Below are 7,098 nucleotides of genomic sequence, written 5' to 3'. Positions count from 1 at the left end.
AAAATGGAAGCGATTTTCTCTATGCCTTTGAGTCAAAACGGTTTTTTTTTTAAGCGACGTCGACTTAAGTGTGCACACTTTTTAATCAGCCTCTGTACGGTTCTTAAACTAGCTGCAGATTCTACTGCTTCTTTAATTTTTCTGGGAGTCATAGTGGAATTGCAGGCTTCGCGTAAAATAGTTCTTCTTTCCTTCGCTGTTGTAGCAGTTTGAATGCCACCTCTTTAAGTTTTTCCATAATTTTCAATATCTTGAACAAAATTATTCACGACCTTGGCACTGCGATGGATTCTTCTAGCAATTTCTCGATTGGAGTACCCTTCTTCTCTTAAACATTTAATATTGCCAATCGTCGGCAGTTAGTCTTTTTCCGCGACCCATTTTATTTTAAGTACTTCAAAATTTTTCGAAAATTTTGCTTACATTAAACTTAATTATAATTAGTGAGGCTAATCAATTGTCGCCATTAAAATATTTATTTTGGAGAAAAAATTCTGTAGTTACTTCTAAGTTGTCAGAAGTGACAAATTGTCTTCCAAACCAATCGTTGCCTACCTTGGTGCCTTGAATGAGTCTAGTAATAATACCAATTAGCATCAAAATTTTGAAAAAATCTGTATTTTGTGGGTGAGGCTAATCAGTTGTCGCGGAGTGTATAAACATTTATTGATAAATATTATTATCATGTTCCAAAACATGAGTGGTACTCCTAACAGAAATAACATGAGAATGTTTTTTTAAAACTTATCATTAAAAGTTAACTTACTCGTACTTATTCATTTATGATGTAGATTATAGAACGAAATAGAAAAACAAAACAAAAAAAGATAATAATTATTATTTTAATACCTCACAAAAACATTTCTAGACTTATTAAGATTTATTATCAGTCTTATTTTCTACTGAAGTAATTTTTTTACATACACTCACCGGCAGAAAAAGCGGAACACCATTATTATTTAAAAATCTATCGTCGCGGTATGTGGTTGCTCTTTTTCGATCAGTCTCTTGAAACCTTCTAACAGTTCTGTGACAACTAGCAAGAGGAGCCTCAATAGCATTAGCTGCATAACGGAAACAACAACAGTCTTCAACCAAAGCTACTACTCTGGCAATATTTACACCAGCTAGAGGCATTTTTTTACATTCTGCGCTTAAATTCGAAGTTAACAACAATAAAAAAATTACAAAAGTTATAAAAATCTAACCAGGTTGCATGGTTATTATAAAAATGGTAAATTTAAGAAAAGAAGGTTTTTAAGCAAAAAATTTGTTTTTATGCGAAATTGCTAATAAAATAGCCTATGCTAATGCTCAAGGTTATGTTTGCTATCATTGCCTCCTGGTCAAAATACATCAAAATAGGTATTATGGGAATAATTTGTTGTTGACTAATTAGTGTTCCGTTTTTTTTGCCGGTGAGTGTATTTTTCTAACACTAATATCTTATACTGTTTCCCTGGTGCATTTGAGCTCACTCGTTATGTTTCCTATAAAATACGCTCTTCTCTATGAAACGCGTTGTCAATAGCAACGTACCTTAGAAAATAGGCAGATGCACATTATTCTATAATTTCGTCGCCAAATTTTGTTTTTAGTGTGTTTGAAAGTGTCAGAAAAACGTGGGGTTATGAAATAAAACTGTTGACAGTCGTTTTGGTCGTAGTTCATCGTGCACTTAATGAACGCACGCTTTAATTTAGCGGTTAAAAGATTCCTTGTTTTTCGAGGCATTTTTATAATTTGATATTTGTGACACACTGAAGGTCAAATTTTGGCGGAACGTTGGGCCAACCCAGAAAAATGAAACTTATTCTAGTGATTTCTTTTTTCTGCCAACATAATTCAACAGGCCACGGCAATCTTCACATTTTGTGTATTGAGGCGCGTCGCCTCAAATAATTTATGATATTTTGGAATAATTTCTGATAAGATGTTAGTGTTAGAAAAAAATGTTGAAGACAACACGTGTTTTATAGTTTAAAAATCTAGGAGCCAGTTTATACAGGGTCATTATAAATTATTGTCCCATCGTAGGCGGCTGTGCGCTATGCTTTAGGTGCGCCGCTACGCCCACTAGTTGTTACAAACATTTATAATGACCCCGTAGAAAGAGAATTAAATATTTAATTCTAATTAAATTTTTGTAGGACAACGAAATATTAAACACATTTTTTTTTCCTGTTTTCGTCTTTTGCATATGTCTAAGTCACGTCCAAAAGTTAGATGGATTTATAGACTTGTTTTGGACCTTCAGGAATTTCGATAAATAGTTCAAGACAAACAAAAACAGTACCGAGACATTATTTACAACCCTCTCGCACACCCCAATAGTGCGAGATGCCAGACCGTCACAAATCTGTCAGCGTCAGACCATGAGACCCATTTCGTGATTGTTGGATGCTGATTATTAGGGTATTTAAAGGGCGGACTAGGTCAGTCAAAGACGAACTGTGACAGAGTGTAGAGCAAAGAATCCAATTAGAATATCTTATTAAAGTTTATGCGAAAGTGAGTTTGTGAAAGGTGTAGTTAATTTACACAAGGTGAGTGTATCACTGAGTAACCTGTTTCTGTTGGTGATGTGGTGAGTTTACCTATTTTAATAATTGATATTGATGATGATCATGGCCATAATTAAATACAATTAGCATGGTGAGTCTTTGAATGAGTTATAATAATTAATTGAGAGTATTGAGAGTCGCTGACTGAGATCAGGGCTGCTCGTGATTGCTAATTAATTGAGGGTCGCTGTCTGAGATCAGGACCGCTCGTGATTAATAATGAATTGAGAGTCGCTGACAGGGATCAGGACTGCTCGTGAGTTATAATTAATTGAGATGATGTTGTTTTCACCATTGAGAGTGATGTTGTTGATTTGATCAGAGTCATAACAGTTTGATGCAATTGCTAATTTTGATATGATTGAGCCCCGACATGTCGAGCTAATTAATTAGACTGTCCAACCTTCCTTTGTTCCGGCAACTGTTCGCTAGCAGAGACCGTGGAGCTGCTAGCGGTGTGAAATTGATTGTGATTACATGGACTGCAGAGACCGGGGAGCTGTCAGTAGACGAATCGAGTGAGTCGCTGAGTGTTATCAGGGCTGCTCATTTGTTTATCGGGCGGGGCGAGTACTCGTACTCATTGCACAACTCCGTCGCGATTGGTGATCACAATTGATTGAGGGTCGCTGAGTGTTATCAGGGCGCCTCGTTTGATTACAGTTGTGCAGTGGACTGTTAGAGTCCTGGGGGTTCTGAGTGAACCCTACTCTTTTCCTTTTCCTAACAACCCTGGACAAAGCTCAAAGAGTTAATAATAATTGATAATAACTTAAAGTACTAGAGCTCAATGAATATGTGATGATAATTGATAATCACCAACGATATTAAGAGTTAACGTTGACATTGTGATGGTACCATATTTGAGATGTGTGTGATTTATTATTGTAAATATGTATTGGTTGTGCTCGCACAACACTTTCAGCGAACTGGTTACTCACCACCCCATTTTATTATTTTACAGGAGGTAAGCCTGTGATAGATGTACCGACCACGATCACCTCGATCCACGACACAAGCCGTTATGACACCATTGTTAACGTAATGTTTACCCAATTATTTTATTTACTGACAATTACCAAATTACGACATCCTGACACTGCATCAAGTTTGATGTGTTATATTGATTGACAATTTGATTAGTATCAGCATTATTATTATTTTTGTGTGCTGTCTCTCTCGGCGAGAGTTATCTCTCTCGCACTCGCATCATAGCTCCTGCAAATTATATCAGAAGTGGGATCTGTTACTTGTGTGCCTGAGCATTTTTGATAATTTTAATGTCAGTGGTCAGTTAAAAATTATTTAAGTACAACTTTAACAACATCTTGAATTGGGTTATTCTAAAAATGGTGGTCGAGGTGGTCGAAACAAAATGTATAAATGACAATTGCCGAAATTTATTCGTTTTTATTTCTCCTTTCGATAAGATTTGAAGATGAGTTCTCATCATAAACGAAGACGCCGTCGTCATGAGTCGAGCTCTCCGGAAGAAAGGAGACTCCGACGCCGTCGTACCCATGAATCTGGAACGACAGAAAGTTCCATTGACCGTTTGACGGACGTCATGACAACGTTCCTACAGCAAACAGCAAATAAATCCTCAGGTTTTTCATGCAGAGGCGAGGTTATACCCGTATTTAACCCCGAGGAGGTGGGACAAAATGCAGAAAAGTGGTGCAGAAAAGTTGACGAACTCCGCGAGATTTTTCACTGGTCTGAGGAGGCGACAATTTATTACGCCCTCGCGAAGCTTCGTGGTCTTGCGGAGACCTGGTACAAAGGCCTTCCAACTCTAAAATGGTCATGGGCGCAGTGGAAAGACAAAATCCAGGTGGCTTTCCCATCAAAAAGAGATTTTTACGAAGATCTGCGCACAATAATGCGTCGCCGAAAGCGTCCTGATGAAAATTACGCCAAATATTTCTACGAAATGTCGGCACTTTTAAGCGCATGTAAAATCACTGGTACCGACGCCGTGTCATGCATCATAGGTGGAATTGATGACGTGATTGTCAAAACTGGGGCAAGAGCAGGAAATCATCAAACTATCGAGTCCCTGTATCAATATTTGTGTTCATTAGGGGAGACACCCAAAACTAACCAACATGTACCCTCAACAAAAACTTCCGACAAGAAGAAATCGCACCACGAACCTGAGATAGGTGCAAAGGAGAACGATTGGAAGTGCTTCGCTTGCGGGAAAACGGGGCACAACTCGTGGCACTGTCACAAGAATAAAGACAGACAGGAGAACCGGTGCTACCAATGTGGGCAGGTCGGACACTTCAAACCAGATTGTCCGTTGAGGAAGTCCGGACAACAAGCGAGACCAATCTAATAATTGAAACAACCGTCGTCGCCGAAATCTTCAAACAATCAGTGCTATAAAAACATTTTTATTCCATCCTAAACGATAAAATGGTATTTTATCTACTGTTTTCTTCATGGTAAAATGAAGTTTTATCGTCTAGAAAAATAAAATAATTACATTTTCACAAGTTTCTTTATTCTTTTTTAATCAAAATTACAAACGTCTGAATTGAAATAACCGGAAATAACATTGTTAATAAAAATTAAATGTGCACTTTTTAAACACTTTTCCACCACATTTGACAGTATTCTCGTTAGCGACATCTTTGCTTTTGATGAAGTTAACGACATCCTCACTTTTGATGAGGTTAGCGCCACTGCAACCAGGTAATTCGTTTGAAAATCCTTGACAATTCTTTGTGCTGCTTGTTCCCATCAAAATTCTGTTACAAATTTCCTTCTTATTTTCAACTGATTCATCAATGTAGCCTTCTACAACCGAATTCGATTTCCAGCCACCATGTCTCTTCATCATAAGCGTGTTAGCTCGTGTTCGCCAAAAGAGTAGCACTTGATCTCCTAAAGCAATGACCAGTGTAAGATTCAGGTAATGGCAGCTTTAAAAATTCCGCTATCATTCGGGGCATCTTGTAAAATGTGTTAATTCCCACCACTTGCTTTGTACATTTTTCATTGCGATAACCCAAAAAGAAACTCTTGGTTGGTGTATTTGCAGGTCTTAAATCACTATATTTTTTGTATAAAGCCAACTTGCTAACTCCTATTTTCGTATTATCCACAATAGTAAACATACGCTTCTTATTCGTTTTTGTTTCGGGAACTTGTATTATCAGAATATTATCTCGATCTTCGATATCGTCAATTTTCATTTTGTGTAATTCATCCATTCTGCATCCTCCGCCGATTCCCATGACCAAGGCAACCTTTAGATAATTTACTTAATATTGAGTGAAACTACCATAATAAAAACACTTACCTTTATCAACAAGTAAATCTTATCAGGTGCATCCTCCAAAAATTTGTTAAAATGTTCCCTCTCTAACACATTTGATTTAATCGGTGTGTAGGTTGAGTATTCTCGCTTAAGGAAAGTCTTCAGACTCAAAAATCTAAAAAAATAAACGTTTTAATTATAATATTCAAAATAATCATTCTTCTTACTTTGATATGTCTACTTGTTCCTTGATCAGTAAGGTACTCTTCAACTTTGAATAACAACTCCACAATGTTGAAGCCTTATACTTTTTTACCTTTTCTGCGAAGTACGATAGCAGGATTTCTTCTGATACACCTTTTATGTTTCTGCTTTTCCTCCAGGCACAGAAAATATTGTATTCTTTTTCATACAACGATACAGATTTTCGCGGCAATAAATTTTCAATAACAGATCTGGCTTCTTTAATAATATCTTCAGGAACATACAATTCATCTTCATTAAGGAAAGATTGGGCCATTATTTCCTCAAAAATGAAACACTTTCACGACGCTTTCACGAAACTGCTTTTAACTTTGTTGATAAACAAATTATCTCGGTAACCGACTCCCATGCCAACAGCCCCCGCTTTGAGTTTCTAATGTTTAACATCCATTGTTGTTTTTCTGTTTTTGACGTTTTTTTGATTGTTGAATTTTTTTGACGTTTATAATTGTCATAATCAAAATAATTCAGTAATTCAATCGAAGTAATGGAGGATGGAATAAAATTTTGTATTGTACACGACGATAAAATTCACCATTATCTTCTCGAGCGTATTAGCCTCTCGGCTTACGCCTCGAGGCTTAAACCGCTCTCGAAGATAAAATAAAATTTTATCGTCTTGTATAATAAATAACTATTACTCAACGGCTCCCCCTCGCTAATTAATATCCATAGTTATCTATACGTTTACTAATTTTGGTACCATTAGGTTTTGTTTTGTTTTTTTTTCCCTCATTTTCTTTTGTTATTAAATGCAATAAATTAATTCAACTTAACAATAGATTTATTCTGACAACTACGCGGTGTCTTGATTGATTCTCAGTTCAAGTAAAAGTGGAGTTATTTGTCCGTGTAATTTTGGGTGCCGCTCGTAAAGAGGTTGTAACGGTGGCGATCATAAATCGCCGTCTACGTTATTTGAAGAAAAAAAAAAATAAATAAACAAGTGAGCACCTTGGGTACCACTACGATCAGGATTTCAGTAGACCAGTACTCATTGGG

The 7,098-nt window shown here is 36.6% G+C and overlaps 1 long non-coding RNA gene across 1 annotated transcript; it reads right to left on the bottom strand.

Annotated features, from left to right (window-relative positions):
* Window positions 1-5,410: 5,410 nt before the first annotated feature.
* LOC138135302 (uncharacterized) lies at window positions 5,411-6,754 on the bottom strand. The gene is made up of 3 exons (XR_011160927.1): window positions 6,060-6,754; window positions 5,875-6,007; window positions 5,411-5,821 (listed from the first exon to the last, which is right to left on the bottom strand). It is a non-coding gene; the product is annotated as an uncharacterized lncRNA (long non-coding RNA).
* Between the last annotated feature and the right edge of the window lie 344 nt (window positions 6,755-7,098).

Source organism: Tenebrio molitor, chromosome 7, assembly GCF_963966145.1.
Source record: "Tenebrio molitor chromosome 7, icTenMoli1.1, whole genome shotgun sequence".
NCBI lineage: Eukaryota > Metazoa > Arthropoda > Insecta > Coleoptera > Tenebrionidae > Tenebrio > Tenebrio molitor.
This window is presented reverse-complemented; position numbering and strand designations above follow the sequence as displayed.